Genomic DNA, 22386 nt, shown 5'->3' with positions numbered 1-22386 from the left:
ATGGAATGGTTGAAATATCGCTATACCGCAATTGGTCAATATTATGGTTAAAGTTTAAGTTACTTTGGCTGAGCAACGGAGGTGCATCTCTAGGCCATACTGGAGTGGACCTATTAGCGGGGAGTTGGGCTGAAGATAAATTAGTAGGTTGAATAATGTCGTTTGCAACAGGGGTTGGTGGCACAGGCTTAATATTCAATCTTTCTAGGAAGGTAGATAAAGAGCTTTCTTTTCTCTTCTCTACCATTTGAGCTACGCGATCTTCTATGCCGGCAAAAGCTGTTGCTGACCTTGCTGAAACAATGGCAGAAACCATGTTCCTAATACGCACGTCATCCTCGTTTCCTGCTGATGCTTCACCACCATGTGCTCCTTCGGCTCGTACGTTGTTGGCATTTTCCAATCTTTGTTTCAGCTCTCGCTGCGATTCACCCCTGGCTCTAGGTGGGTTATTGTTCCCACTGGTATTACCCGAGTTTCCTTGCAGCATGGTTTGTAATCTGGTATTAACACCTGTATTTTGGGGGAATTGCCTACTACTACAAGATGCTCTGAACAAGGGGCAGGAAGAATTCTTCCTTAGCCAGGACAATAGGCAGTTTCTATGGAAGCGTTGATTGCAAGCAGTAACGAACACGTTGTTCCTATTCGAAATCGGCTTTCCACACACGAAACAGTTAGTTTGCAAAGAAGAAGGAAGAAAAAAATAGAAACCAATTTGTAACTAACTTTTCGAACTTGGTTCGATTACGCAACGAAAATGTTTCAAAAAAACTTGTATGTCAACACCAAAAAGGTTTTATAAACAAAAATGTTAACCCTTTCACGCTTCGAACTATATTCTCAAACGCAAAAAAGGGAGTTTTATCAAAAAGGTTGTATATCAAAAAAAAATCATCAAAATATTTTGGTTTGACCATGGGAGTCTCTGTTGTGGTAATGTGGCATAAGGTTAAAAGTGGTAAAGGATTCATATTGTGTTGTGGCATGCAACATTTTGGGGAAGAAACATCGGTTGTGATTTGTTTTAATTACCACCACAATTTTCGAAATTTTTAAAATCTTTCCCAAAAACTACAAAAACTAAAAAAAGATATTTAATGAGCTTGGCATTTCGATTATTTGAAAACTTTAATATCTCTTCTCTTGTTATGTACCTGACGTGAACTCCTGGTAAGTCAACTGGCATTAAGCCTTAATGATAAAATTTCCTAAAAAAAGGTATATCACGCATTTAGGTACAAAAACAAAGAAAATGTTGTGTTTAAGCAATTTCCTGAACACGAAGTTTTTTTTTCTCGCGGTACGTATCTTGAGGCATATAACCTGTAGGATCGTCAATTCCTTCGAAAATTATTCACATCCATACAAAAAATGCTTAAACACAATAAAAAACAAAACAAGTAAGGACGGTACTGTCTTCGGCTGTGCCAAAGACTTCATACCTTTCATGAATTGGGCTGAACAATAATCGTATCCCGTTCGTAATCTCCAAATAATAGGATGTATAAGATAGGAAATATATAGTGAACAGATTTACATACCTAAACGACTTTTAAGATAAATATAAAATAAAAAATGGCAAAAACCCCCTTATCTGGACGATCGGTCGTATGGGATATATATTGTATATAGTTCCGATCGAAATGATTGTCACAGGAAATCTTCTATGATATATTAGAATATATATCACCAAGGTTCACGTTTTTATATTGGAAACTAAGGGAGAAATGGCCAAAAATCTTTTCTATCTGAACGATCGGTTTTGTATGGGATAGATATATACTAGGGCGGGTCGATTTAAAAATAGCTCATTGCTCTCTGAAAATCGTATTTGAGGGATCAAAATAAGAAACTTTGCCGAAGGAATCATACCTCTAAAACGAATTCTGATGTCCCCCAATTTGGGTCGAACTTTTGGGTAGGGGCAAATTTTAAAAAATCCCACTTTGACCCATTTAGAGTGCTCCAATCGAGTCCAAATGTATGACCGACCCCCACTAACTTTGGAGGCCCGACCCACCGATGACAGTGGCACACCCCCTGGAACCGCCCTGGGGGTTCACCATACAAACATTTCAAAAAATCGCCGGTTTTGCACTTTACATGAAAAAATCAGCTAAATGGCTGTTTCTTCTTAATTTTTATTTATTTATTTATAATAATATTTATTATTTATTTACAATATTATCTATTTTTTCTCTTAAGAAATTTATTTAGTCAGAACATATGTAAATGAAAAAATTAATTTAAGTGAGTTATAGAAAAGAAACTAAAAAAAATTATTGTTTGAAGTTTTTTTTGCTTTCAAGTCTGGGCAATTTCGCACGGCTCTCTAATGTCGTCGCCATAACAGCCTCTATATTTTCCGGTATAACCCGTTTGGAAACGCTAGCTAGCAATTGAACATGTCGTTCCGTTTCTTGCATGTGTGATGGAATTTTTGGATCATTAAACGGTGGATCATCTTGATTTAAATATTCTTTCAATGTATCGTACGGAATGCTTCGCGTGAATGGTGGTTCAAATATGATATTTATATCATTCAAATTGATCATTTCCGTATAACTTGTGCAATTAAAGTTTATATCTGGTTTTTTATAAACGTTAAGTTCCATTGGCTCGTCGACATCGGTTCGATAGCGTAGAATTTTCTTAATGGCACAACCGCGCTTTTCTTTGCTATCATCAAACAACATTGATAACAAGATATTTTCCGAATGCGCATAATATGAATTATCTTTAATTACTTGATTGACAATTTTGCGTAAACGAGGTTCTAGAAATTGTGACCAACCAATGAACTTGAAAAATAATGCACTGCCGTACACGACAGAGCTGTAATACTTGATATTGAAGTACATTGGCACATAACATTTAATTATAAATTCAACCAGACTTTTTAAATTTGCATCTGGATTTTCCGTTGTCACATATAATCGCAATAATCTAGTGGCCTTGGTGAGCCACCGAGAATGTACAATTTTCCCTGGTTTGATGTTAGCCAGATCCACCGGAACCACGCCGCTAGAAATTGCATGGGCCATGTCGAATAAGTACTTCGAATCGGTGGAAAATTCAATTTTTTCTGGAGCAGGGGGCATATTTTGCAACTCAATTTTCTGGAAGCCATCCACCACCTGAAAATATATAATAATAAAATAATTAAAAATGGTTGACAATTATAATAAATGAGTGATAGCAATAACTTACCGGAAGAGTTTCACAAGTTTCGATTTGACGGCTCAGTTTTCCAGTTGTCGATCTTGGTCCAGTGCTGGTTGACTTATCCAAAGCTTCAAACAAATGCCGAAACGGAAGTTCGTTGAAGTGTAGAAGGCAAACGAACCAATGCAATGGTCTTTTTAACAGCAATTCGAATCGTCGTATAATTCCACCGTGTGGACCAGTGTTTGTTGGCTCACCGTCAGTGCATATTCCAATTAATGTATCCAGTGATATATTTTTATCGTTGAAAAAACCATTTAATTTGGTTGTTTTGTATTCAGCGGTTTCATGTTCCTGTCTTACGTAACCAATCAATTCAGAATTGGGTTCTCTCAAAATAACAAGATGACGTTCTTTTACCATCCTAGTATGATACTTCTCATCAATTTTATCTATCGTTAAAGTATCATCTTTTCTGCCATCGAATGAAAACGCTAACAAATTGGTATCATCTAACCGTTTGCGAAGCACTTCTTGTCTGCATTTATCTTTTTCTCTGCGAACTTTCGATTTATCCATGATGAGAAGTTTCCCATGCATATCTTTAATTTTAAAATCTTGCAAAAGAGCGGTTCCCAATGCTGATGCTACTCTGTCAGGCACACCAAATCTGTCACATACCAAGGCAAAGTTAAAACAATCGTATATCTCTGTGTATTGTGAACTTGTGCTTCTATCCATATCTTGTTGAACCGGTGGCGGTGCGTATGTTGAATCATCGGGATCTTGGTATGTTGGCATTGACGACATAGACGTTGCTCCTTGCTCTTCAATTTCCATCATAAATGCATCCATTGTTAGTCTTCTCTGATTATGTTGATCGTGCATGAACTCTTTGAGGCGTTCGGCAACCCAGCCGCATATATATATATAATATATATATATAGCTCCGATCAAAGTGATTTTTTCAGGAAAACTTCTGTGATATATTAGAATAAATATCACCAAGTTTAACGTTTTTATATTGGAAATTAAGGGAGAAATGGCTAAAAATCTTTCTATCTGAACGATCGGTTGTATGGGCTATATATTATATATAGCTCCGATCGAAGTGATTTTTTCATGAAATCTTCTATGATATATTAGAATATATATCACCGAGTTTCACGTTAATACTTTCTTAATTGCGGCAGAAATGACCAAAATCGTCTTATCTGAACGATCGGTTGTATGTGAGATATATGTTATAGTGGTCCGATCCTACCGGATCCGACAAATGTCTAATATAATACAAAAATGTATCCTTATGCCAAATTTCATTGAGATATCTCAAAATTTGAGGGACTAGTTTGCGTTCAAACAGACAGACGGACGGACAGAGGGACGAACAGAGGGACATGGCTATGTCAACTCAGTTCGTCGCTCTGATCAATTCGGTATACTTAATGGTGAGTCTATCTACTATATTTCTCAACGTTACAAACATCGGACCAAAGTTTATATGCCATTTCATGTTCATGAAAGGTATAAAAATCCAAATTTAAAAATATTGAAAAAAAATGAAAAATCAAAGCGGACAGACGAGCTGATTCCAAGAGGAAATCCTGAGTGTGAAACCACGAATTGAAAACAAAAAGGTTTACTTCAATCGGGCCCACGTTGGGCGCCATTTTATCTGTTATGATACCATTGACCGAGTGTACTGTAATCACGGTCTAAGACGATAGAGAAGCGATGCTTGTGGCAAGGTGAATTGACCACGGTGTGTGCACTGACGTTTAGGCCCGGAGCTTCAGCTTCGTGGTATTCGATAACGCGATCAATACACCGCATTGCCCTCCTCAGCCAAACAGGATAATTTATATTTGCACACAGGGACTTTCAAAAGAAAACCAAAAGAAATTAATAACCGAAAAGTTGCATTTGCTTGCCACACTTCACTAATATGACCCTTCACCATTATTTCTTATGCCAGGCAGCTCATTAAGGGAGATGTGGTGGCTGCCTCTGTACCCGCCCTACCATTGGCCTCCTTTATGTTATTGAGGCCCCAAATACATTACCTTCAACACCCCATGTCTCAAACCAAACAAAAAAGCAATTAGTTACCCATAATTATTTAATTATTATTCATACAAAATCAATCCATTTTATATTTACAAAGGTTACCTTAAGTCAGTCAGCCTACACAGACTCAAGTACTTTTATGTATATATTTTGCTAAAATTAGCTTTATAGGAACTTTCAAAAAAAAATTACAATATAGTCGAACTATAATTAGCCCCGCAAACACTCACGTGTATCTTTAAATTTTAATATTAATTTATATGTGCGAAACGTGTTTAAATGTACATATGTATGTTAGTACATCTGCGCGGTGCTACGTACATATTTAGGTATGAAAGAGGAAAGCAAAACTATAAAAAAAAAAATTAGCGAACCCTAATTTGAAAATAAGCCAAACTCAACTAAGGTTGAACAAACATACGTACATACATATGTACGTACAGGCTTAAAAAAATATATATATAAAAATTATATGTATATAAGTATTAGGGTAAATATTAGCAATATAATAGAATAATACAATTATAGGTACAAGTATATGGTCAGGGAATATAACTCAACATTGGAGCATCTTCCCTAGCTTCGAAGGCCTTCCCGCTGGCTAATTGAAAATTCTGAGAAAGAGTCTCAGGCTAAGAAAAAAAATAAATCAATTAAACCAAAAAATAATTATTATCCTACGGCAACCATGCTTATAGTAGCAAATACACAATTTGCAAATAGTTCACAACAAAAACAAAGTTGGCCACTTCATTCAACCCTCTCTCAAACATGTTCACTGCTTCTTCTTTAGTTAAATTTATTTCATCTGGTACATGTTTGAGAGTTTGTTGTACATCAACAGCAAGCAAGTAATATATGCCGTAGCTTAGCCACATTGGACGGCCATAACTGTTTAAGCGGCAGTTACCCACGAACGTATGTAGAAAAAAGGTGTCAGCTAACACGACCTAACTTATGAGTGTGCAATGTAAACGAAAACTGACCGACGTTCAACGAACGTACGTACGTAGCCCGGAACGTAGAAAAAAAAATTTTTGATTTTTACCGTAAGAACGTGTCAGTTGATCGCTCTCTCACAAGACAGAGTTGCCTATTAAATATTGTGTGCTATGTTTGGACCAATTGCAGTTATTATACATAAAGGCCTAATGATTGTTTAAAATTTTGTTGAAATATCCTAAAATTATTATATAAAATTGGAGGTTACAAATAAATGAACTGAAATTCTTATTCAGTATTTGTTTCTGCCATTGGCACCATGAAAAATTGTAATTCTAAAAGTTGATGTTTGCATAAGCAGGCATGCAAACTGGTCAATGGCAACAGTGCTTTGCTGTAAACAATACACACACAAATATGGTATGTGCATGTACACAGACGCACACATTGATTCCTAGGGGCTTGAGGGTTCGGTCAAACGTGTTTCGTACGACAAACGTCCGTACGTATGGCACAGGTCGCACAGTGGCGCCTCTGCCGTTAAAGCATGGCAAAAATCAAAAAAATCATGAAAGCGTTCGCTGAATCTAATACATGTTTCTTTTCCAGGGATCCGGAATATACAACTGTTTTTTTACAGAAAATTATAGTTTACCAGGTAGAGCCGGTAAAATTTGACCAATTTTCAACATTGGGAAAAATTTGAAATTTTTCTTCTTTTTCGTTGTATTTAAAATGGTTTTGTGAGTAAATAAGGCGGCCGGTTGTCGGTTTCTTGTATAGCAATTAAAGATAATTTAAGTTAGGATTGAAACAAAAAAAAATTGTTTTTTTTTTGTTAAAAGTTGGCGGATATACCTGTTTTCCGGAATGCCTATTTTTAGGCCCTTTTTAAAATTTTGATGAAAAAAAAAATGTTAAAATATGTGCTCCGTCAAATTAACAGTAGTTATTTGTGAAATATTCAGTTACCTAAATTCACAAAGTCTACCTGCGTCCAGCTGCAACTTCACTTTTTACATCAAATAAAGTTGAACAACCTTGGGCATAAATGCGCGCCTGAGCAGGCATATATAATTCAGTACGGCCGTAAGGTCATTTTTGTTATTGGAACTTGTTAACAACATAAATTTTTTTAGTTACGAATTGTATACCTGAAATTCATTTTAATAAGTTGAGTACGTATATAAAGCTATCCATCTTACAATGCACATTATCATTCGTCTTTTGTAGATTAAGGAACTAAGTATTCTGTTTACTTAAATAAAGTCAATAGTATTTTTAAATATAGTTCACAGTTTAATATTTAGTCAGATATACTCAAAGCCAATTCTAATATGTATCTAGAAAACTCGAAACTATTTGCGGTGTTTAAATCTACAAAGTCAAGACGGGACTTCGTTGAGGCTATTATGAGAGAATAAGCGAGTGAAACAAGCATTAAAGAAAAGCAAGGCCTGGAAGAAAAAATTGGTTTACAATACATTAAGATAGAAAGAAATTGGAAGGACGTCTATCGTAACAATTCAAAATTTCTAAGTAAGCATGAAAAGTGGTTAGCTGACAAAACTTTTTTGGACGAAGAAATGCCTACCACGTCAACCAATCCAACTAGAGGGAGACCAACAAAACCCATAGAAAAGTGTTCTACCTACACAAGGAAAAGGAAGCTGTCTGATACCACAAAAGCTATGGCCACGACTCATCTTTCAGAAGAACTGGCTATTAAATATAAAAAATACGAAGAAAACGCAAAGTCTCATATAACAGAAGCAGTTGCGGTAGCAAGTACAGTGCGACTGATGAGGAACAAAAACAGCATTCCCACACCACCAAATGCGCTACCTAGGAAATACACTCCCGAAGAAGCTTTGGCGCTGTTTATAGATCTCGGTTTAACGAAGAAAAAATATATTATATTGCGTAAGTCATTATTGCAACGCAATGCCGATATTTTACCTGTGTTCGGCCGGGGTGCGTCTGATCCTGAGTCGTTGGGGGCACCGGGGTCGATCTCAGTGGGAATATGGCGGGTTCGGTTTGGAATAGAAAAGAAGATAAGACGAGATTTCTCGTTATAATAGCTGTGCCTTTATTGGTAGATATTAAATATACAAGAACTAATATTACCCTTGATAAACGGCAGAGATCACTGGCGGCAGATGCGTATGGTACGGCTGTTGAAATCGAAGAGGCCGGTTGTATAGCCAGCTACAACCGTTGACCCGCAAAATCCTCCGTTTTAGAGGGGAAAGGCACCCACACATCAACCCCGACATTCACATGCATGAGTGCTGACAAAAATCACACATACACGTGCATGCACATGCATGTGGCGGTGATGGTGTGGGTGATTATAAATTAAGTCGAGTATCGATTTGCAGAGTTGCATTGGGGGGACCGCGATCAGATGCGGAAAAGTTAGGCATCCTGCCTAAACATGCCGGCCCCCCTTGCGATACGCAACATCGCTTTTACCCCCACCGATCTCCGACCGCTGAAAAGTAACGAGAAAAAACGTTTGCATTAAAACTAAACTTAACCTAAATCGCTTATTTCGCCAGCGTCGTGGGTGGCCGGGAGTCCGGTCCGACTTGCGCAGCATGCCACCTAAGCTAGGATGAAAATAAACATTAGAAGTGGAGGAAGGTGAATATTTCTTACCTTTGATTATACATAATTCTTAGATATATATAGAATCCATAAAGTGATGTGACGTAGAAAGTAAATAGTGCTAGACGAAGAGGCCGAGGTCTCCGTTCCAGACTGGCAAACATTTTTTTTTTTTTTGTTGGACGGAGAGGCCGAGGTCTCCGTTCCAGATTCGCATTATTTTGTTTGGTTGGACGAAGAGGCCGAAGTCTCCGTTCCAGACTCGCATTTTTTTTGTTTAGGTTTTTCTGGGCTGGACGAAGACCCCGAGGTCTCCGTTCCAGCGTCTAATGTATCGTGTCGCTCTCGGGGCGACTGCCTGTTTTGTCGGAGGAGGTGTGGCATCTTTTGAGGGTCCAGGGCGAGTGACCGTGAGGTTGGTTGGGTGAAACGGAGGTGTTTTATTACAAAACGTATGTTAAAAGAGATGAATAAAGCGTGTTTAAGCGGAGCGTAGAGGCCGACGAAATTATGCATTTAATTTTGTGCGATGAATGTAAAGAGGCATTTATTCGCTGCCGTGGAACATTCTTTGTGCTGATTTGGGCCATGTTGGGTGAGCAACCCAAATGATGGGGTGTTTGTTGATTTCAACACAACCCTGGCGGGAATAGCCTATACTATCGAGTGTGGCAATTTGTAGAGCTGTCAGCTGATAACTCTTTAACTTATTGGAGTGAGACAGCTGTGCGGTGCTGCCAATTTGGCAGCGTAATGATACCTAATGGTCATGTCGCGAAAGTGTTTGCGGACATTCCCGTTTGAGTTCTGACGCCACCCGAATTCTGAAATGTTTCGTTTTTTTTTTGTGAGTTTTTCTCATAAAGTTCATTTGGTTGAATTATTATTTCATAAAAGTTTCTGAACTTTCCTTTAGTTATTTTTATTATTCTCGAAAATTACTTTTATTCTATTTCGGCCTTTATTTTGTAAATTTTTACAAAAAATTTATTTCGAGCTCTAGGCCATGTATATGTAAATTAAAACACCAAAAATGCTTGTTTTACATATAAATTTTATATTTGTCAAATTTATTTTTATGAATTTATTTTAATCGATATTTCGATTTCAAACTGAAATCATCTTCAGGACTGAAAGGCATGTAAAAACAAAAACATATTAACACATAAAACATAACAACATTCCATAATTTTTAACTTACACTCTTTAGTGCACCTGATCGACTAATTTAAAAAATCTTAAAATAAACAAGTACAAGGGAAAACGATAAAAAAAAAGTAAACATCTAAAGAACCGTAATAATAAACAAATTTTTACATAAACAACAATACGTTAAATAATAAGCAGTAAGTGGCGCTCAGCACATTAGCGTTGGGACAGCATATTTGGAACGACACTCTTCTCACGAGGAATTGTAGTTGTTGTAATCAACCGACGATAGGCTGCCGCGCAGCCTTCTACATCTGCCTAAAAATTTATTCTTTGATCTCTTGGTGTATTGATAATATGAAGCATTTCTAATGTGTATCTTTTGTTGTAATGCCTCTCTTGTTGAATTACTGCTACGTTGTTTAAATCTGGAGAGTGCCCGGTTACTCTGCAATGTTGTGTCAAAGCTGTTTTATTATCATTAGCGTGGTCCCGATTTTTGATGTTAGATTTATGCGCGGAAATCCTTGCCTTTAATTTTGATTTTGTAGTCCCGACATATACTTTATTGCATACGTGCGACCCGTCGCCGTTACATGAAATTTGGTATATTACGTCACATTTCTCGTATTTTTCGATTTTGTCCTTTGTGTTGCTAAAAATTTGTTGTACGGTATTGTTGTAAGTGAAGGCCATTTGGAAATTTTCGTGGTCATACATATTGGAATATTTTAGCCTGTTGGACAGTCCAGGGACATATACCGACGTTTTATATATTTTATTTTTATTATTATTTATTCGGTTGTTACTTGATTTTTCAAAATAATCGCGGATATAACCTTTTATGAGATATATTGGAAAGTCGTTGTTTTTAAGCATTTTTACAATAATCTCTATATTTTTATTATGGTTTATTTCATCACTGATGGTCAGCACTCTTCGAATAAAATTTGTTGCTGTGTTTACTATAGTTGAAAATTGTATCATAATCTCCAACTAGCTTTTCGGCAGTTAAGTTTAGGCTAATAACTTGAAAGGTCTCCTTCGAAAGTTATTTCTTCGTAGTTTAGGAGACAGTCTTAAGCTAAGTTGGAGTTTAGAAGAAGGCTTCACTATGGAAAGTGAGTTACGGTTTTTTTCTCATATTTTGTTTTGTGAAATTCAGCTTGTCGTCGACCGCTGGTCATGTGATCAGCGCTTTTGGTTTTACTCATTTGCTGATGTTTGTCTGGCAGCATTGTATATTTGTGTTGTTATGCTCGCTGAGTCTGTGCACGTAACCGGCATTTGTAGCGTGACAAGCGAATTGGCAAGTTTCATCCGAGGAAAAAACATGTGAGTATACGGGTTGTGGCCTTTTTGTTTTAGTTATGGGATCATTTTCCATAATATAATGATACCACTTTCTTTCCTTTTCGTTGCAGAGCATCGTTCGAACCGCGGAACTATAGTCGCATAATATTGAAGGTGCGGTATTATGACGAGGGACCCCCGTGGTACACCCGTTTTTATCGGGGCTATGAGGGGGTCCTTTGGGTGCGCGCAGACTCCGCGGGTGGCCAGGAATTTGTGTGCCGAGTGTGTGTGCACACGCTCAGCTACTTTACCACATTGAAGGCCCACCTCAATCTCCACATGGGTTTCGCACCCCTATAAGTGCAGCTGCGGGAAGCGATACCCCTCGGCTTCCTCGCTGGGGTTGCATCGCCAGCGAAAGCATAGCTCGCATTAAGCGGTATTACGTCGATCTCTGCCCTGTCAGTGTGTAAATATATTTTATAACAAATAAATTGTAATTTTTGGACGGTGAATGGACAAAGTTTTTTTTCTTCTTTTTTTGTCTTTTATTTTGTCCTTCCTCCCCTCTTTTCTCCTTTGGTTGTTTGTTTTTTTTGTGTGTCCCGAACCATAGTGGTTGGTAGGGTTTGTCGGGCACCTACCTAGCTCGCGTAGGACTTGTTTGGCTTCCAGGCTAAAAGGACTGACGAAACTTTATCGGAACTTCAAAACACCATGAAAGCGAGACCACTGTTCCCCAAAGCTTGGGGAGTTTGACATGTTTTTGTTTATGTTTGACATTTTGATTTTGAAATAAAAAAGTAACATAATTAAATAGAAGCAATGTATTTATGACGTCAAATGCATATGAAATGCGCATAACGTGAAATGTAACAACACAAGACTGAAAGAAGTTTTGCTTATGATTTATTAACCATCGAACACAAACCGAAAAAAATTGGTTATTTGCTAAGCTGTTACGGAGCACCAGCACAAACTCTAGGGCTGGTCTGTAGGCGAAAAAAAAAAAAAAACAAAAAAATGCATCGTGGTGGATGCATTACGATCAGATTTCGCTACACCAGCTACTATGCCTTTTTCATACAACAACGCATACAGCCATCTACAGTTACTTGTTAATATTCCCAAAGGAGATAAAAATGTTACAGAGATATTATCTAAAGAATTAGAGCAAACCTACTGGATGCTGTTGGTGCAACATTATCTTGGCTTAGATCACATTGGGCATGTTGAGGTACGGAGAGCCCTAAAATTCCGTTGAAGTTAAAGGAAATTGATGATGTTGTCCAAAAGATAGAGAAAGCGAAGCATTTTCACGATCAGTTAGTCCTAGTAACAGGTGATCATGGCATGAAAGATGGCGGTGGACATGGTGGTAGCACTACAGCTGAAATGTGTGTGCCGATATTGGCTTACAACGGGATTTGTATCTCCAAAAGTTATCGTTCTAAAACTTACAATCAAATTGATTTGGCCCCTACACTAGCAATATTATGGTCAATTGAAATTCCTTCAATGTCCATTGGGTGCTTGATTCCAGAACTTTTACGTGAATACTCGCTCGAAGCTCAGCTATATGCATATTACTACAATTCTTTGCACTTAATAAAAAAAGCAACACGAAAATTTAGTTCAGAATATGTTGATTCCAGCGCATTAGCTGAATGGTTCGAGGCTGGAAAATCTGCTCATAAGCTAAATGATAAATTTGACAATGCCTTCTTTTTCGAAAACGCCAGAGTACATTATTTACGTTTATCGAAGGAAATCTCCGACCAAGTAGCTGCTACTTTATTGCAATTCGATTATAAGCTGATTGCAATTGGACTAACGCTAACCACATTGGTTGTACTACATATAGTTGTATTATTTTATGTAAAGAATCAACGAAGTTTTATTTACGGCAAAGTTCTATGCCTAAGTGTAATTTTAATAACATTTAGCGCAATTATCAAGGTTATAGTACAATCACTGGAATTGGAGCCACGGTCTCACTTTTGCTAGCACTGGCAATGAACGTTTACTTTATTATAAACATAGCAAACATACGTTGGACGCAGTTTTATAACTTTACTGGCCAGCAACTACAACAGCTTTCACTGCCTAGCCAAATATGGTGGCTAACGGGTTGCTTAACGTTCCATACTCTATCATTAGCTTCTTCATCTTTCATAGAAATGGAAAGTAAAACATGGCATTATCTGGGTTCAAGCGCTTTGATTTTACTTGCTGTAAAAAACTTTTATACAGATCTTTGCAGAACAAAAAAAAAACGGCACTTTCTTAAAGATGAGTAGCCAAAGTCAGTATAAATTGCTCTCGCTGACAAAGCCGAGTTGTGATGAAGTGAAACTTACAGACGATTCTCCGAACAAATGGCCCAACCTTGCATGAACGATGACTACTCGGATGTTACCTTTATAGTGGAAAATCAAAGCTTGCCGGCACATTCAATACATTATTTGTTGCGCGAAAATAGCGACGCACCTCCATATTACGCATTATTTTACCACATGGACCACGATATGCGACAATTTTTTACTCTTTAAACGCATAATCGTACTTTCCCAACCCAAGAGCCATGGTTTGGGTAATGGACTATAAGCGCTCAAATTATGTGGGATCTTAAATAGACATGTTGGTGAACATTTGTGTGGGCGATAGATTAATGGTGGTAAGTCTCGTTTATCTGTGTAATAAACAACCTTTCTTTTCGGTTTGTTTTCATCTTCTAAATAAATAGTTGAATTGTTCAAATGCCGCACTGTTGGTAACGAAGGTGATTGTGGTGTTGCTGCAGTTGGGGCGGTTGCGGAATCTAACGATCAACGACTAACACTTTTCTTAGCCACTGCACGTGCTTCGTTTGGAGATGAAGCTTCGCGCTCTTGTGGTTTTGCTTGCTGTTGTGGTTGAACTGGAGTAGCGTCTTCATCAGCAGTATAACGTATAAACGGTTCAGTACGCCTAGCGAGGCGCGGCATAGGTACGTATCTTTTTGTAATGTTTTTTGATATTCCTTGAATACTGGACCAAGACGCAATGACCCACGATATATCCATTCTGTATGACTTTTTGGTCCCTCAAATTGCATTTGCATTAAGCTACCATCAATATCTGTAACACGCGCATAAATCCCTTTGCCATTTGATTCTGTGGTCATGCTTTGACCTTTCTATGTTTGTACCATTGGACGATTTATAGAATATTGTGTCAGATATTTTTGAATAAATTCACGTGATGCCGGATGCACGTCCTCCCAAACATGTTCCGAAACATTACACACCAACCGTACGTCTTTATGGGCAACATATTGCGTATAACCATCATCGTAGAAAATTAGGTACCTGTATTTATTGTTAGGCTTCAATAGTTCAGCAATAATTCCAGGATAAAAAGCGCTTTGAATTAACATTTTCTCTTTGCCACGCGACAATGAAGTGGCATCAAAGTAAGCAATTACACGTGAACCTATTGGCAATCATCATTTAAATTTGATTATTCTTCTAGTCTTGTTTTCGACCATGTCAATTGGTTTCGTATTTTCAAATTTTCAAGTACGCTTTTAATAGAACTCTCTATCTCAGCTTCGATTAAGTCTAAAGTCTTTTTGGAAAATGAACCTTTTGATAATTGTAGCTGCGATGCTGTAGGCTCTCCATCCTCATCTTCACAGCTGTCGGAGATTTCAACAAACTCAGGACCTTGTATCGTGATTTTCTTAAAAAGTAACGGCTGCTTCGCCTTCAATAAGGCACAGTATTCCTCATACATCTCGAGTGCATTATCGTAGCATTCTGCGCAAATGTATTGAGTTTTGCTGTGACGTTTCTTCGCTTTAAAATGACTTAGCGCGAAGTGAGGAGCTTGAAAGAATTGCTTGTGGTTATGTGGGCAATCACAATTGATACATTCTTTATTGTAGAAAACTTCATTAATATTTTCCTCCAAACAACTCTCATCCGTATCGTTATTGGTTTGTTTGGTAGAAGGTTTATTGACCGTACTCACAATGGCCATGGTCAACTATTGCTTTTAAGGCATTCATTGCTTCCATTATGGTCTTTACGTCACTACATATTCATACTGGATTGGCACAGCAAATAGGCATTTAGGTTAATTAAAGGTATAAACTAATTTGGTTAATTCAGTAGATTTGTATTCAGCAATCATATATTTAAAGATTATATTTGTATGTAGCGAAATGCATACACCTGTGGTGATACAAAACCAGGTATTTGGTTTTTTTTTTAAGGTGGGTTTAGTTGAACTATGGAGTTCTTACCACATAGTGGACGATATTGGTTTTTGCTCAATGAGGACAATTCTTTATGGTACCTCTTTGAATCGATTTACCGGTCGGGGTTTTGACGTGGAACGATGAATGTGGAATCGGTTTATGTTTCGGATGCTGATAGGTTTACGAAAGCGCACGATTACTTGGTGTCGATACTTTTCATAATCCCTATGCTCAACGGTATTCGAATGAGGCTGCGTATTGCAGGTTTTTATGTTATTGTTGGCCTCGAGCATTTGGCCGAGTGCGTAGGTGTTCTGTGATCCTCGCTCTGGGTGAGAGAGTGAACTTGGGTTGATTTGCTGGGCATTAAGAAAGATAATGGGCTGAACGCCTTTAGGCTCTGTAGGGTTTTCTGTTCAGGGGGCCCCGGTTAGTATTGTTAAAGGACATAAAAAAAAATGTTTTTTGTTTGCGAGCTTTTGGTAAGCTCTCCCGTGTCTTCGTGCATCTCGCTCCCTTTCCCCATTGCCCACCAGTAGTCAGGTTTAGGATTCCCCCCGGTAGACTCGGCACGAGACCGGGGGTAGAGAATAAAAGAAAGAAGATGTAGGATCGCCCTCCGGTAGACTCGCACCATCACGAGACCGGGGGTTGATTATAATATATGGCTTGGGAGAAACGCAGGCTTAGGGATAGAGAGACACGAAGACGCGGGTTCCTTAATAGGCTTTATATGCTATCACCAACCGTGGGCCTCTGATTTTAGGTAGTCGGGGGAAATAGAATTTTGATTTTTGGGGTTTTTTAAGGCGCAATTTGGCCCCTTACCTTTCATCCTTTTTTTCGTGGGATGCAAGGAGTACCAATTTCGTAATTGGTCTAGTGGTTTGTCCCCTTGCCGTATCCAGTTCGACGACTCGAACTCGGTTATCGGGGCCATAGTGAAGATTGGCTATCCGACCTAGTCGCCATTCGTTGGGGGGTAGATTATCCTCCTTAATGACGACTAGGTTCCCCGGTTTGAGATTTGATTGTGGTTGCTTCCACTTAACGCGCTTCTGCAATTCGGTGAGATACTCAATCTTCCACCGTTTGCAGAAGGTTTGATGCAGCGCCTTAAGTTTCCTCCATCGATTTACGAGTGAAGCGCGATTCTCGCTGACGTCGATCTCGGGTGGTGCTAATAGGTGCCCTCCAACGAGGAAATGTCCTGGCGTAAGTGGCTCCAATTTAGACGGCTTGTTGGAGGAGGGGCTTAACGGTCGAAAATTGAGACAGGACTCGATTCGACAAAGTAGGGTGCTGAACTCTTCAAGGGTAAATTTGTGATCCAAAGCGATCTTTTTGAAGTGGTTCTTGAAGCTTTTGACCCCTGCCTCCCATAGCCCACCCATGTGAGGAGCTCCTGGTGGTATGAAATGCCATGTCAAGTTTTGGTGACTGTACTTGGATAGAGTTTGGTTGCGAGCGTCCGCCAGGAAAGCTTTGAGTTCCAAGCGGAGAGCTCTGGAGGCTCCGACAAAGTTGGTTCCGTTGTCGGAGTAGATGTTCTTTGGACATCCTCGCCGAGCAACAAACCTATCGAAAGCTGCCAGGAATGCGGCAGTGCTGAGATCACTAGTGGCTTCCAGATGAATCGCTCGTGTGGAAAAACACACGAAAAGGCGGACATAGCCTTTGGATAGTCGACACCCTCTACCGCGGTAACTTTTGATGTCGAAGGGTCCAGCGAAGTGGACTCCAGTATTCGTGAATGCACGGCTGAAGTCGTGCGTTCGCGAGGGAACCCATAAGTTGGGTCTGAGCACGCTTTCGGTGTATAGTGAAAACTTTGCAATTATGAATGGTTGCCCTAATCTTGATTTTGATGTTAGGTATCCAGTATTGGGTGCGTATCAGACGTAACATGAGTTGGTTTTCCCCATGCAGACTTTGTTGATGAAACATTAGGACTGTCAGACGGGATAACCGGCAGTTGTATGGGAGGAGGATTGGGTGGCGTTCATTAAAAGCTAAGTCCTTTGACGCCCCGAGTCGCCCTCCTACCCGAATGATGCCATCTTGGTCTAAGTAGGGATTAAGTGAGAGTATTGCACTTTTCCCTGCAATTGGTTTTCCGGCCTTTAGATCATTATATTCGGAACTATAATGTTGTTTCTGATAGATTTTAATGACGAGTTGAGTTACTGATTTGATCTCATCAGGGGAGATTAAAGGTGACTTGACCTGAAATTATTTTTTTGTTTTGGGGTGAGTCCTTCGGTAGAACCTCATAACGTATGAGAGCACCCGTAAATCCCTAGGTAGGTCTGAAAAGCGTTGGAGAACATTGGTAGTATTTACTGTTGTTGTTGCGCAGGTCTTCGCCCTCTTTTCCTCTACGGAAGTGATGTAGTCACTTTCTTGTGCTGGCCAATGGGAAGTGTCTTCTTGCAGCCACGAAGATCCCTGCCACCACAACGAGTTGTTGACCAATTCAGACGCAGGTAATCCTCTGCTACCTAAATCTGCTGGGTTTGATTCTGAATTTACGTGCAACCATTCCTTATTTCCGACCATGTCGAGGATCTTGGTGATCCGATGTGCGACGAAAGTGGACCAGGAAAAAGGTGGTTTCCTTATCCATGCGAGGACGATGGTTGAATCCGTCCAAAGGTGCACTTTCACTGGTCCCAACTTGAGGTTCCTGAAAATAGATTCGGTGATTTCCGCTAACAGCACGGCTCCGCAAAGTTCCAATCGTGGGACTACTCGGGTTTTGGCTAGAAGCAGGTTTGTCCAGATGTCATTATCCGTTTTCACGCGCATTTAAACGGCTGCTGCATAAAACTTCTCGGATGTGTCACAAAATCCATGGATCTCGATGTCGGTTCCTGGTGAAAAGTTGACCCATCTAGGAATCCTGATTTTATCGATTTCATGGTATTGGTCGGTGAAGGTTTCCATCGCTCCAGCGTATTGGTAGATACTGGTTCGTCCCAAGCGGTGCCTTCCAACCAAATACTCTGCATGAGTATTTTTTCCACAATGACCATTGGTGCCAGCCACCCTAATGGATCGAAAAGTTTGGCGATTGCTGATAGTATCGCTCTCTTTGTAATGTTTTCCGGGTTGTCCAGCGTCCCTGCTTTGAAATAAAATAAATCGGAGACAGCACTCCATCGAATTCCTAATGCTTTAACTGAACTGGTATCTTCGAAGGCCAGGAAGTTTTCACTGAGCAGGCCTGCTTTGGGGATGTCCCTTAGAATTTCCTCTGAATTGGATGTCCATTTGCGAAGTGGAAATCCCGCGGAGTGTAGGACTTGACGAATTTCATCTCTGGCTTTAATGGTCGATGTGATCGTGTGTCCACCCGCTAACACGTCATCTACATACATGTATTCTCGCAGTATGCTAGCCGCTGTAGGGTGTGAATTTGATACGTCGTCTGCCAGTTGTAGGAGCGTTCTTATCGCGAGATATGGAGTGCAGTTCACTCCGAAGGTAACCGTCTTTAATTCGTAGAGACTAATAGGGTCGTTCGGGGAAGTGCGATACACAATGCGTTGAAATTTGGTGTGATTTTCGTTCACCCAAATTTGTCGATACATCTTTTCGATATCGCTATTGAAGACGAAAGGGTATAGTCTCCATCGTAGGATTAGTATGGGTAAATCGGCTTGTAGAACTGGGCCTGGGAGGAGAATATCGTTTAAGCTATTACCGCTGGCCGTAGGGCTCGAGGCATTAAATACTACGCGTACCTTTGTAGTGGTACTTTTTGCTTTAATAACGGCGTGGTGGGGCAGAAAGTAATGATCCGAATCGTCGGATGGGATATTCTTTTTTAATTTTCTCATATGTTCGAGCGTTTCATATTCTGACAACACTCGAACATATTCTTTACATAAATCTGGGTTTTTCATTAGCCGCCCCTCATTCCGGAAGAATTGAGAGCATGCGCGTTTCAGGGACGGTCCTAAATTAATCTTATTAGAGTAATCCTGCCTGAATGGTTGTGATACGGTGTATCTTCCATCTTCATCACGTTTCGTTGTTTCTTTAAATAATTTTTCGCAATACCTCTCATCTTCGTTTAATATTTTATTTTTTGGTACATTTTCTACCTCCCAGAAAGCTTTTAATTGATTGTCTAACGCAACTTCGTTGTAGAAAGACATGATGCTCTTCATTGGATTCGGTGCTTCTATTCGACCGGTTAGTATCCAACCGAACACTGTCTCTTGTGCCAAGAGTGTGTTCAGTACATTATTTTTTATACCGTTCATTATAATTTGGGGATATATGTCTCCGCCAAGTATGAGGTCTACGTCTTCGTTGACGTAGAACCTCTTGTCTGCCAAAACCAAGTCTGGGAATACCTGCAGAGTCATTGCGTTGATATGGCAGGATGGAAGATTCCCAGTGAGTTTAGCCAGGACGAGAACGGGTGTAGTCAGGCTGGAGCAGGCATCTACTGGTGAACGTAATTCGATGTTGGATGCCACTTCCACCTGCGCTGATACCGCATTTGTGATGCCTGAAACCTGGGATTGTATTTTCCTCGCTGGTAATTTGATTCTACGTTTTAGTCTCTCAGTAATAAAAGAACATTCATACCCTGAATCAATTAGTGCCGCGCGGAGAAGTCGGTACCATTATGGTGGATGTGTACGCGAGCAGTTCCTAATAGCACACCTGTGCTTTAATTAGCATGGCAGGATTTGACATTCTGATTCGCAGAGGAAGGTGGTTGTCCCGATTCCTGTCTTTTCCGTGGCTGTCCTGAAGTTGATGGGGTATTATCCGCATCTTTGAAAGGGTTGCGCACCGCCGGTTGCTGAAGTGTGTCCGCATGCAGGAGCGTGTGGTGAAGAGAGTGGCATTTGGAACAGTTGTACGAACTGGTGCACCTCGTCACTGTGTGTCCTGGGGATAAACAATTCAGGCAGCCATTTGTAGATTTGACGAATTTAATCCTTTCTACCGGGTTTAAATCGCAAAAACGTGAACAGTTGCGTAATCTTTGCTCCGTAGATTTGCACATTTTACACATTGATTTTGTTTCTTGCTTGGTTACTTTTGTTTGAAAAGCACCAAGTCTTTTTGTAGGGTTTTCCGTCGACTGGCGAGACGTGTTTGACTTGTGCACTTTAGAAGTGGCATTCCCTGTAAAACCAGAACCGGTTTCAAGTGTCTGGAAACGATTTGACAAGAATTTGTCCATATCCTGCCACTTAGATATGTCCGTTTTGTGGTCAATGCTCTGCTCCCATAGAGCCAGCGTATTTTCAGGTAATTTTGTCGAACATAAATAAATAATAATCGCATCCCAATTTGAAACATCAATCTGATGGGTTTTTAAGGATGCTAAACAATTATTTATGTCGCGCTGTAAGGTTTTGATTGAGTTGCCGCACTCGCTATCTATCTTTTTTAGATTAAACAAAATTTGTAGTTGTGAGTTTACGAGAATTCGTTTATTCTCGTATCTCTCACATAGGTTTTTCCAGGCTGTTTCGAAGCCTTCATTTGTCAGAGGACATTTCTTGACAATGTCCTTTGCCTCACCTTGAGTTTTTTGGTTAAGGTGGAACAACTTTTCTACCGGGCTTAAGCGACTGTTATTTTTATAGATGGCCGTGAACAGGTCACGAAAAGTTGGCCAAGATAGGTAGTCGCCCTTGAATACCTCAGTATCGCAAGCTGGCAGGCGGATACTGTGTTCACGCGCACGCTCTCCTTCAGGTCGAACCTGACTATCTCTTTCCTGCTTCAATTTGGCTTGAAGTTCAGCCATGTTCGACATGCATCGCAGGAATACGGCATATGCCGCTTTATGCTTGATCTTGACCGCTGCAATTTTCTTTGCGTCGAGCGTGTCAGAGCCAAGCAACTCCTCTAGGGCGTTCTCTGCTTTTTTCCATTTAGCTTGCAACTCTTTTTGCTGTATTGCCAGAGTGTGTACAGTGTGCAGAGTCGCATTGATATCATTAAAATCGGCCTCGAATTCGATTATTCGATCGGCCAATCTAATGTAAGATTCCATGTTCATGGTTGAAAGGTGGAGAGCAAATTAACCAAGGGATATAAAACTTTGAAAACCTGAGCGAATCACCCAACCAACAACTACTAAAATTACGCAAAATTTTAGTTATTGCTTTGAATTTGTTTAATTTTCTGACTTTGCAGATTATGTTTGTTCAGAAAAGCAGGGAGAAGGGGAGAGCAACAACAATGTCTTTTGCGGAGATACAAAGGGGGCCACTCGCCACTTCAAAGTTCAATTTTATTATAAAACAGTGCGCACGCTGATTCATGTAAAAAACGCGACGAAAAATGTAAAAATTCAATAAAAATCTTGTGCAAAAAGTAACTGTGTAACACAAATTTATTAGATTAGTGCGAATTATAGTGACACAAAGGAAAATTGAAAAATTGCCGCATGAATGGAGTGAACAAAATTTTTTAAATGGAACTGAGGTTATGTATACCTCTTCCTTGTGATGGGTCCGAAGAGTTTTACCGCTGGTGGGGGGACAGACCAGATAGTCACAAGGAATTAAAACGGTAATGTTACGCGTTTGGACTTCTTTTTTCTTTCGTCACTAATTTTTTACACTTCTCGCACTTAATAACAAATCACTACGCGTGTGGCACTGAGAATATTTATTTTTTACTCGGTTTTATTTATTTTATATAACCAAAAAAAAAAAATCGTGGCAAGAAATATTGCGCTTACTTTGTGGCGATTTGCTGTTCTGGTGATGATGTTGCAAGTTGGCTTGCGATGTTGCAATTGCTTTAGCTGGCTGTCCTGTGCTCAGTGTTTTACCAAGATGTTGTTAACCAATTGTAGTATATCATCAAAAAACTGTCAAAATCCCACCAACAGTGTATCACCACAATAATTTTACCACCAAAGT

At 39.5% G+C, this 22386-nt stretch overlaps 1 protein-coding gene and 1 pseudogene across 10 annotated transcripts in view; one reads left to right on the top strand and one right to left on the bottom strand.

Annotated features, from left to right (window-relative positions):
• Positions 1-22386, top strand: part of CaMKII (Calcium/calmodulin-dependent protein kinase II) — a 3892153-nt gene that overhangs the window by 1741606 nt on the left and 2128161 nt on the right. The gene's annotated exons all lie outside the window — the stretch shown is intronic.
• On the bottom strand, positions 13657-14719 carry LOC137234501 (histone-lysine N-methyltransferase eggless-like; annotated as a pseudogene).

This window comes from Eurosta solidaginis, chromosome X (genome assembly GCF_040869045.1).
Source record: "Eurosta solidaginis isolate ZX-2024a chromosome X, ASM4086904v1, whole genome shotgun sequence".
Taxonomy (NCBI): domain Eukaryota; kingdom Metazoa; phylum Arthropoda; class Insecta; order Diptera; family Tephritidae; genus Eurosta; species Eurosta solidaginis.
The sequence above is the reverse complement of the archived record's forward strand: the minus strand, read 5'-3'. Positions and strand labels throughout refer to the sequence as shown.